Here is a 10,641-nt window from a genome sequence, read left to right on the forward strand (position 1 = left end):
CACTGCTTCTGACAAAGAAGAGACACCTTCTAACAAAGCAGGCACTTGGTTCCTACAACATGTCTCACCTTGGCATGATCAGAGGGGTGAAAGCCCTTCCAGAGAGAGGCAAGAATGCCATTTCTGACACAAATGCCTCCATGAAAAGACTGCATCTTGCCCCGTTTGGCATGCTCCTGCTCATGGCAAGTGTGTTGCCAGGGAGAGTTAGAACTTCAAACAGCTTTACTCAACCCTTTCAAATAAAGTATCCTGGTTCAGCATCTCATCAGTAAAGCATGTCAGTCATTGAGATGGTTTTCCGCCTTATTTTTGCCAGAAACTCATTAGAATATCACTGCAAGTACTTGTTTATTATCATTGCTCTGATGCTGAATTCACGTTTTTACAATGATCAATAAAAACTAAATCAGCTCACTACACACTCAGCCCACACATGAAGAAAATTAATTTAACAAGATCAAAGTTGTCTACCTTCTACTGCTGTAAAATCACAACCAGCTTCATGTTTTTTGCCAGTTATCTTTGAAGAATGATTGGAAATGAATAAAAAAATAATTCTGGAAGCATATACTGAAATTGCAGATACAAAACAGAGATAGGAGGACACATGCAAGCAACCACATGGGAGACCTTTGCTTGAATTTGAACTGCGTGGCAGGCCAAGCATTAGATCTCTTGCAAAGCTGCACCACTCAGTGTGGCTGAACATGAAGCATTTCTTCTGTTTCACCAAGATACATAAGGGTTCCTCTGCAACACTAAATATAAGCTTTTGAAAGGCAACCAAAAAACCCCCAAAATCATGCCAGTGAGTTAACATCTGAACTGCTTCCACACATTTCCCTCCCCTCCAAATATACTAGGGGCACAAGCAGCAACAAAACTCCTGCGTTCAGCATTGAGCCATACGTGGCGTGTACTTGTGGTTCAGGTGACTACAGGCTCCAGCTCAGCTTTGGTAATGGCCACAGAGCTCAGGGCTACTTCAAGGCCCACTGTGGCCTAGGAGTCATTGAAGATGCTTTCAGTCTCCCAAAAGAGTGCAACGTGCAGCCCTCTCCTTGCTGAAAGCAGCAAGGGGCCAACTCAAACACCACCATCTCTCTGCAAGGTAAGCCCAGCTTCCACGCTCACGATAAAACAAAATATAAAAGAGGCAGACCAAAAAAGAAGCAATTGAGATGATGTTTACAAAACTTTAAGTCAATATCCTAAATATTTCAGGGCTTTGGCAGCCTACATTTTAGGGAAAAGAAAGCTCCGTTTAGCTATGCAGGGTCTTCCAAGTATTCCTACTTGTGAACCAGATAAAGTCTGCTCAGCATCCATTATTTTATTTAATACACTGCTACTGTTGCTAACAATGCTAATTTTAACATCACAAAAAGAGAAAATAGGTAGCAAATCTGCTTACAAAATAACAACAGCTCCATTTACTAGTCAGGGTTGTTTTTTTCTGGTACAAACAAGATCTTCCACTCGGACATCTCCAGCAGTGGAAAGAGACAGCAAGGTAGCAGCAGAATGAAGCACTGGTGGTACAAGTTCAGGAGGCAGCACTGCCAGCTGCACTCCTGCTCCAACACCCAGCACCTACAGGCATTTGCCAAAGAAACTCCATCTACCTCCTCCTTCTTCATGAACTGCTGCACTGTCCAAAAGAGTACATAACTTCTAGTCTCTGATCAAAATGTGTATTAAAATCACCTCATCTTATGTCTCCAAACTTTCACAGATTTGCAATGCAGTACTTCCTAACCTACAGTACTTAAAATTGTATTCAGAATTAAAGTACATGAGATCTCTTTTGAGGAAAAAAATATTATTACATATGAACAACATACTTCATAATGTATTTCCTGCTCGCCAATAAACTGTATTAAATTCTGCCTGGAGAACAGAGGGCTATTTCAAGTTATTGAAAGCTCTAGCAGCATTGATTTCACGAGAACCCACTTAAGATCATATCCTTGCAAGAGGACCCATATGCATTAGAGCCACAGGACAGCAGGTTTACCTTACTGACATTCCAGGATTGTAGTGGGTGCTGTTTAAGAAAATGAAAGAGGCTACTATGTAGGTCAAGTGTGGAATTAAATTTTTTTTAAAAAGCCTAATGTAGCTGTAATTGGCATAACCCTCCAAGTGTAAATAGAGATCCTTCCAGGAAAATGCAGTTCTAGTTCTGATTTGGCATGTGAAACATGACAGTACTGGGAAAAACACTTTCCTGCTAGTACAGCTAGAACTCAGACAGGACCCTCATCCACACAGAAGTGTTGCGAACCCCCTCAATGCCCTAATAATATTCACTATTCACCAGCAGAATTTTTGGTTTACTGGGGAAAATGTATTTAAAGTCATTTCTAAACACATCAGTATTATCTATTTTTTATTTTTAAATATAAAAACTAGAACACAGACTTCCTTCCTATCCACCCTCATGCCCCCCCAAACACACATACACTAAAAATATATAAATAAAGGAAATGAAACTTCCCCATCAATGAAAATTGGGGGGTGGGGGGAAGGAGGAGAAGAAGAGAGGAGGGAGTGGAGAACAAAGACAAAAATTACTTTTTTTTTTAAGACAGAGGACTTCAGTCATTCTCAAGTTTCAAACTTGCTTTGCAGCGTTGGGTACTTTTTTTGCACAGTCTGATGCTGAAATTATTTAGGATTTGACATTCACTTAAAAAGAAAGTACCTGATATAAATTCTGCACCTCAAATGGCCCCTGTCCTTTAAGAGTCCTGGTAAGCCTTGTTCTAGCCAGATGGCGTGAACAAAAACCTCACCATCAGGGATCCTTTAAAAAGGAGGTGCTGATAATTTAACATTTAACTTACACCTACCTACTTTGCTGGGGCAATCCTTCCCAATCTCTATTTTTGCAGTCTTTATACTCTAGAGTTAGCTGGAGTAAGTTTTAGTACCTGAGTTTTTGCTTTTTACTGAACATGAGATTTTTGACACATGGCGGGGGGGGGGGGCGGGGGGAGGAGCGGGAAAGAAGGACTCAAAAAAGACCATCTACAACAATCTTGCTTTGCTATAGCTGCAATGAACTTTAAACATGAAGAGAAAAAATGGCAAATGAAAACAAAACCTTGCAGCTCTGCACTTCAAGGACATATCACAATGCGGGTTCTATAAAAAAATCTTACCATGAGCAGTTGATGAGGGGAGGGAGGGGAAAGACAGAAACCATTTTCTTGCTGAACTAAACAGACAGGAGAAAATTTGTGACAAGACCCAGGATGGCTACTTTAGACATTGGTGGCGTGTGGAAACTTGGCACTTGTCCCCGTATGCCTGGGAAGTGACAAGAGCCCACCTGAGCAGCGGATGGGAAGCCAAAGAGAAGCAATTGGTCTGAAAGTCTAACAAAATTTAAATTGTAAACTGGAGAATGACAAACTAAAATGATTTTTTTTAAAAAAATCAACTACCTTTTGACTTTGCCTCATATCAGGATTTTGGGTCTTTCCAGAGCAAATCATCAGTCAATGATGAAAACTTAGGTGGGCTGTTTGTGTGCGACACATTACTCTTTGTTACAGAGTGAGCTGAAATCACAAGACTCATTTCACTCAGAACCTCAAAATATACCTAACGCTCCAGGACTACTCCAAAACCCTGCAACACCTCCACTCTAACGCAAAGAGTTTAAACTTCTTTTTTAAAAATCACACATTATTACACAGTAATAGGGCATATATTTAAGAGCATGTCCTGGGTTCCCCAAACCATTATCCTCTCAAGAAGAAAGTAACATAAATTATGTATTTTCCTTCAAGTTTCTGTGGCAGCAGGTTGTAGTCTGAGCACATTTTCCAGTTTTTCCCCACACAAAACAATGGTTTGGGGTTTTTTTCTGCTGCTGTTTTGAGCAGGTCCAGGTGAGCCCACATCCCCACCATCACGGAATGACACAGGCAAGCGAGAAAGAGAGAAAAGAAACTGCTATCAAAACACTATTCCTTCTGCCCACAGAAACCAACAAGAACCAGGGCAATATGAGCTGCTGGCAGACTGTGTCACCCACTTTGTCCTCCTGGCCAGCCTGGACATACAGTGGGAGCAGCAAGGAGATGATGGTGCAAGAGCCCATTCTCGACATTTCAGATCGAACAGGAGATACTCCCACAAGCTCCATAGGTTAACTTGTGCCTAAATGCATAGGTGCCTAATGCATGCTGCTCAAAAGTAATTTCAGTGAATCTCTTAAATCTGCTTGGTTTCAAGCAAAGAGTTGGTAAAGACAAAAATAACCCAATAAAATTGTTGCTACTGTTCTTTGAGCCAGGTTCAGACCTACTCTTTGAAGGAAGAGTCGCCTTTCTTAAAATATATTTGAATGTGCTATTTTAGTCTTTATCTTAGAAGGCCCGATTTCCCCTCACAGCCCTGCAACTGATTACAGTAATAGATTTCTCAGAGATGGACAAGTTAAGAAGAGGTTTTGTAACTTCACATACAGCAAAGAGTAAGGAATTTGCTGCCTTCCTTTTTCTTTAGTTTTGAATGCAACCCCCCCAGTCCCTCCCCACTTACACACATGGTAACTCTACCCTTGTAAGCAGTGCCATGGAAGTCAGTGCGGCCACTTGTGCTCCTCATCTTACCTAAATAACCATGGGTGTGGCAGCTACTCCAGGCAGAATTCACATGTGCACATGAAGATGCTTTTGCCTACTTCTCTCAGGTGGAGAGCAGGCAAAAGGATCCGTTAATTTCAGAGACAGGAAAAATTGTAATTCTGATGACAATTTTTTATTGGGACTATTCAGCTCTCAAAAGAATGCAAGGGGAGGAAACAAATTGTTTCCACACCAACCATTATTTTGTGTTTGTCAAACGCTGCTTGCTTTTTTTTAAAAAACAAAAAAAACAAATACATATTTCTAAGGAAGCTGAAATGAAACTGCCTTATCTCACAGTTATTATGACACATACTAAGGAGGTGCAACGCAGGGCCCTTCTTTTTTACACTCTCCCATTATAGTATTGGCAAAGGGAGAGAAGGGCCTTCTCAAACACTTGGCTGAGTAAGTTTTCAGGTGACATATCCCCCCCCTTGATTAGAACAAACAACAACAACAAAAAAGATGAAAATATTCACAGCAAAATACTAACTTACTGTTTTAGGAAACAGTACTTTACAGAACTGCTCTTATATTCTTCTCACCCTCCCTGCCAGATGCCAATTTATGAGCCCAATTTATAATAGCAAGCCTCACTGTATCACTTCAAGAATTAAAATGGCCAGAAGAAGAGAAGCAACAGAGTTTCGAGTTTAAAATCTAGGAATTCCTTTTTTCTATCTAGGCTAGTTGTGCACTACCCAGAGCAAAAAAAACCTGAAACAAGGACTTGCTTTATGGTCTTAATGAATACTGGAGGACTCTGAATAGGCAGGTCATCATTACAGGCTGAGAAAATGAAAATGGCTTAGGGATGGAGACTTTTTCAGTCTATCGAAATACATCATGAGTCAATGTTAGGTAGAGAGGTTAGTCATGCTGTGGTTTATTTATGCTCATGTTGGCCCGTGATACTAAATGCTGGAGAGGCAGGATGCCTGCCTAGCTACCTGTGGCCTCATCCCTCTTCCCCTGGAAGGGATGCCAACAGCAGGACATACATTGACACTGTGATTAAGCTCCAGTGTTATCCTATCACCAAAAGGCCAGTCCTCCAGTTCGCACTCAGGCCAAGTTTCACAGTGAAGTGCATTACTTGTATTTGAGTTGTTTTGGCTTTTCAAGATACACAGGTTTGACCACCACACCACAGTGCTGTTCAGGTCCTCACTGAGGTCTCCAACTTCAGAAACACAAGCTGCTAATCAATGGTAGAACAGATTGTTCTAGAGTGTTCATTTGCATCTAAACTTTTTGTATAGGCTATACTTAAGCCTTTAACTTTTCCAAAGATTATCAGAGTATCCTCTACATAAGAAAGAAAAATGCATACAACACATTTTCCTCATATGGAAAAAAAATCACTTATCTAAATTCTAGGAAAAAGTCTATTTTATGCAAAGCTGCATAGTATGTATACATAGAGCACGTATGCAGCAGCCCTTCTATTGTTATATGTGCCTTGGACAACACTTAGGAAAAAGATAAGGTACCAACCAGGGCATATTAAATTCTGTCACTTCGGTGGGCAATGAAGTGAAATGGGTTATTTCTAGATAGATGCACCTTATTAATGCAATGACTCCATTCTGATCCAACTGAACGTCCAAGACCACGAAGCAGATAAGCGATGACAGCAATCAGCTGCATGTACCGCATGCAGGAACAACTCATGCACACGCTGGCACTGTAATGATGGGTCACTTCACTGTGACACTGTACCCTGAGTGAGGGCAGCAGACAAATCCCTGGTCCCCAGGGCAGCTCTGCAGGCCAGAGGCCCAAGCAGGACAGGTACAGGCAGCAGAGTGGCCCTGCCGAGCAGCCAGGCCAATCCTGCCAGGTGAACTCTCTCCTCTTCCCATAGCCACAGTAAAATTGTACCTACCAACGGCATAAAACTCCCTCCTCAGTGATTACATGCTTAAAACATTAATCATGCATTTATACACAATATTTTCCATAAATATTTGAGCTATGGGTCATCATATGTATTTTGCTGCCATCATGTCAGTCAGTAAGAATGTATGAACCTCACCTGTAACTATCTGAATGACGACCAGCACTGATGCGCAAGGACAGCAAGTGCAGGTCAGATTTTACTGGATGAAGGCAATAACCCGGCTAGGTTTACATCTCGATCAGTCAAGCCTGGTTAGTTGACAGGCAGACGTGAAAACCACTCTGTAAAGTCAGCAGAAGGATGAATAGGCATTATCCATTTATTAACTGGTTAACTGCCGATTAATTTCACTTGCAAATCGCCTCTCCAGTATTTAAACACCTGGCTAAGAGTTTTTGTTCCTTACCACCCCGTAATTTTGACGGGCCAGAAAGCCGGAGCGCCCCGCCAGCGCCCAGCCCGCCGCGCGCTCCTCTCCCGCAGGAATGGAGGGAGAAATCCCCATTCCTCCGAAACGAGCTCGCCCCACGCGGTGCCGCCCGGGAAAGGCTCCACAGCCGAGCCCCGGGACCGCTCCGCTCCCAGCACAGATACCGAGACGGCACCGAGCGCGCTGAGGGACGAAGGACGGGAGGAGCGGCGCGTGGGTCGCCTACTCGTGTCAGGGGCCGTGAGGGGCAGCGCGGCTCGGGGAACTTCCGCGGCGAGCCCCGCCGAGCCGCCCTTCCCCGCCTCTGCTCCCGGCACGGCGCGGCGGCGCCCGGGACTCGCAGCAGCGCCGCGGCGGGGGCGCCCCGCGCCGGCCCCGCCGCCCGCCCGGCCCAGGCAGGTACCGGGCAGCGCCCCCCGCCCGCCCGCGCCCGGACGGGCAGGAGGCGGCGGCAGCCGGCAGGGCCTCGGCGCTGCAGACCGAAAGTCAACTGCGAGCTGCAAACTTTTTTCTCCCTCCTCCCCCACCCCCCCTTTTTTTTTTTCCCTCCTCTCCTTCCAGCGCAGCCCCGGCTCCTGCAAAAACGAAACTTGCGAAGCGTTGCCCCTACCTGGCGCGAAGTCTGCAACAAGTGCAGGCGGGCGGGGGAGGGGGGCGGGCGCGGGGCTCGTGGCGGTGTCGGCGAGGCGGGAGCAGATCGCGATATTAATTTATTACGGAGCTGCCCCGGGCTCGGTCCTACTTCACTTACAGTACGGCGCCCATCCTGTAAACAAATATCGCTCCGCCAGGAAACGCACTCCCCCGGCCCGGCCCGGCGCGGCCCCGCTGCCCGGCACCCACCCCGGCGGCGGCGGCACATGGAGCGAAGCGGGGCGGGGGCCCCGCGCCGGGGGAGGCTCCGGGCACCGGCACTTACCTCCGGCACGGCCTCCCCCGCCCGCCGAGCTGCCGAGTCCGTGATGCAAAAAGAAAGAAAGAAAAAAAAAAAAAAAGAAAAAAAAAAGAAAAAGAAAAAAATCCCCGGTGTCAGCAAATCGCTGTCAAATAATTTCCTTGCAGAGCAGGGAGCCGGGAAAAGCAGAAGCAGGAGGGGGAGGAGGCTGCGGGAGGCGGCGGGATCCCTCCGCCGCGATGGGTCTGGCCCCGGGTAGCGAAGCAGGAAGTAAGGTGTCGGTGGCGCCGCGGCCGCCCGGCCCCGCGGCGGGGCGAGGGGCGCCCGCCGCCCCCGGGGGCCCGCCCGCCGCCGGCCGTGCGCCGCCGCCGCCGCCTCCCTCCCTCTCTCCCTCCCTCCCGCTCCGCCGCGCCGCGGTCTGGCCGGCAGCCCCTCCTCTCAGGGCGGTGAGCGCAGCGCAGGTGCCGGGGCCACTGGCGGCGACCTGTCAGCGGCTCCCGCCGGGTCGGCGGGGTGCGGGCGAGGGGCTGCCGCGGGATCCCGCCGCATGCCGCAGGGCGCCGGGGCCGGGCACCGCTCCCGCTCCCGCTCCCGCCCCGGCGGCGGCGCCGGGGGACGACACCGCGCCAGCCCTGGGGCCGAGGGGGTCCCGCGCCGAGGGGCCGGGATGCAGGGGTGCTCCCCCGGCGCCGCGGTGTCATCCGGAGCGGGGCAGCCGCGTCGGGGCCGGGGGCTGCGGGCGCTGTGGCCCGGCCTCCCCCAGCCCCGGGGCGCCGGAGGGGGAAAGTGGCCGCGGTAAAGGCGGGCTCGCTCTCACCCGGGAGCTCTCCTGCCCTGAGCAGGGAAGGGCTGCTGCGCCTGCCGGGGCCGCCTCCGGCTCCAGGGCGGCTCCTCCGCCTTGGGTTAATTTAGAAGTTAATTCTCTAATACAGCGAGCGATGTAGGAACTTGCTCCTGTGGTCACTGATCTTTGCCATTGGTCGTCCTAAATGATTTTTTTTTTAAGTCTGCAGAAACATTTTGGTGAAATACCTCATCGGTCCTTCTTCCCTTGGGCTCGGCATTTGCATTAGATTGCACCAAAATGTTCCCTCGCAGGGAAGGATTTTACATCTTAGGGACAGATATGTGATGCATACAGCTTATGCAGTGCTCTGTTTAAGCTCACGGACAATGACAGACTGTAAGAAACCGTAGCTGGGAAGAGAGAAACTGAAACGGGGATGGTTATAGGCCTACTTCTGCCTTCAAAGAGGGAAAAAACCCCAACAGACAAAACTCTCAAGGGTTATAACTGGAACAGAAAAAGGTCTTTGGTGTTAGCATTTGTGATTCAGCCTTACATTATAATGGTTACCAGCAGCCTCATTTTCTTTTTATGGTCATCCTGGTTTCCTGGTTGCATGACACTTCCATTGGCCCCCTGTTCTTAATAATTTAACCTTTTATGAAATTGTTTTGATTTACAGTGTAGATTAGAGCAAGAGTGAAAAAGTATGATATCACCCCTTGGCTATTAAATTTCTTTGAAGTATGCACAAATGTGAGAAAGTCTTGTTTTCTTCCTCGCCAGCTACTAATTTTCTAATTTTATTTTTACTTAACTGAAGAATACCATTCCAATATTGTAAGTTCTCTGTGCTGAGCTATGCTAAATCTATGCTGAGTTTTGGATTCAATGGTTGGCTTGTTTGCTTGCTGGAGTCCTAAGTCATATAAACTATGATGAAAATAGAATTAAAACCACAACTCAAAATGTGCTTTGCCTCTGTTTGTTTTTTGTGTCTAGTCTGGAACCCAGAATAGACCATATTACTTGTGATTTCCAAAATGACCTCTGAAAATAAGCAATGGAATTTAACAGTCTTTCTAGGTTTGTCTAGTGCATCTCTACTTGTCCAGTTAATCAATACAAGCAAATCTCTGTTGAATCAGCTAGGTGGTATTTGATTTGCCTGAAACACAAGGGTTAGTGGTATAACTCAAAATAGAAGCAAATGTCTAATTTAAATTTCAACAAAGAATCATTAGCTCAGTTTGTTAGAGCATGGTGCTAGTAAGGCCAAGATTGTGTCTTTGCCTCCAGTATGGGCCATTCACTTAAGAGCTGGACTTGATGATCCTTGTGGGTCCCTTCCAACCCAGAATATTCTGTGATTATCAAACAGCCTTCTGACATGCTATAAATTGCACCCATCTTACTCTGCCATAACAAGTTTAGCTATACAAAACTCTTAGCTCAGGACAACATTTCCATTAAATTGTGTGGGCTGGCTATAGCCAGACTGCATTCTTTGTGTTTATCCTGTCAGTTATGAGTTGGTCTCCATCAAAAGCACAAAACCTTAATTTGTGTTCTCAGTTTTCCTGATCCTTCTTCTAATCTTTTAAGGATTTGAGTATCAAGCTTCCCACTTTTGAATAAAAAAAATCAGACTGTGGTTTACAGTATTCAACCTCAGAATAATTCTATGGGCTTGTCGTGATGCTGTTCAACAAGGCTTTGGCAGGGATACCTGGTGAGTTGGTGAGCTGGGAGCCCTGAAGCCGGGGCGATGTCCTGGCCGGCCCAGCCGCCCGCTTGCTGCTGTCAGAAGAGGGAGACCTTGCCCTCTCTTCCCTGCCCGCCGAGCTGGCTCAGCTGGCCAAGCCAGAGCACTATTCCCTGTCTGGGCTAAGTTCCTGCCATTTTGGGGAGCTCCCTGGGAGATCCGCCCGGGGAGCTGGGGGGCCGCGGGGCGGGGAGGGCCAGGGGAGCCCTGCA

General features: G+C 47.1%; 1 protein-coding gene across 8 annotated transcripts in view; it reads right to left on the reverse strand.

Moving 5' to 3' along the window:
* TRERF1 (transcriptional regulating factor 1) overlaps nucleotides 1-7,977 on the reverse strand; it is a 97,696-nt gene extending 89,719 nt beyond the window's left edge. For 5 of the 8 annotated variants that reach the window (XM_036380288.2, XM_036380285.2, XM_036380287.2 and 2 more), the window contains exons 1-2: nucleotides 7,593-7,889; nucleotides 6,688-6,833 (exon numbers count right to left, since the gene is read on the reverse strand). The gene's annotated coding sequence lies outside the window, so the exon portion shown is untranslated. The other 3 variants (XM_036380283.2, XM_054514216.1, XM_036380284.2) reach the window with 2 other exon arrangements.
* Between the last annotated feature and the right edge of the window lie 2,664 nt (nucleotides 7,978-10,641).

This window comes from Molothrus ater, chromosome 3 (assembly GCF_012460135.2).
Source record: "Molothrus ater isolate BHLD 08-10-18 breed brown headed cowbird chromosome 3, BPBGC_Mater_1.1, whole genome shotgun sequence".
Lineage (NCBI taxonomy): Eukaryota > Metazoa > Chordata > Aves > Passeriformes > Icteridae > Molothrus > Molothrus ater.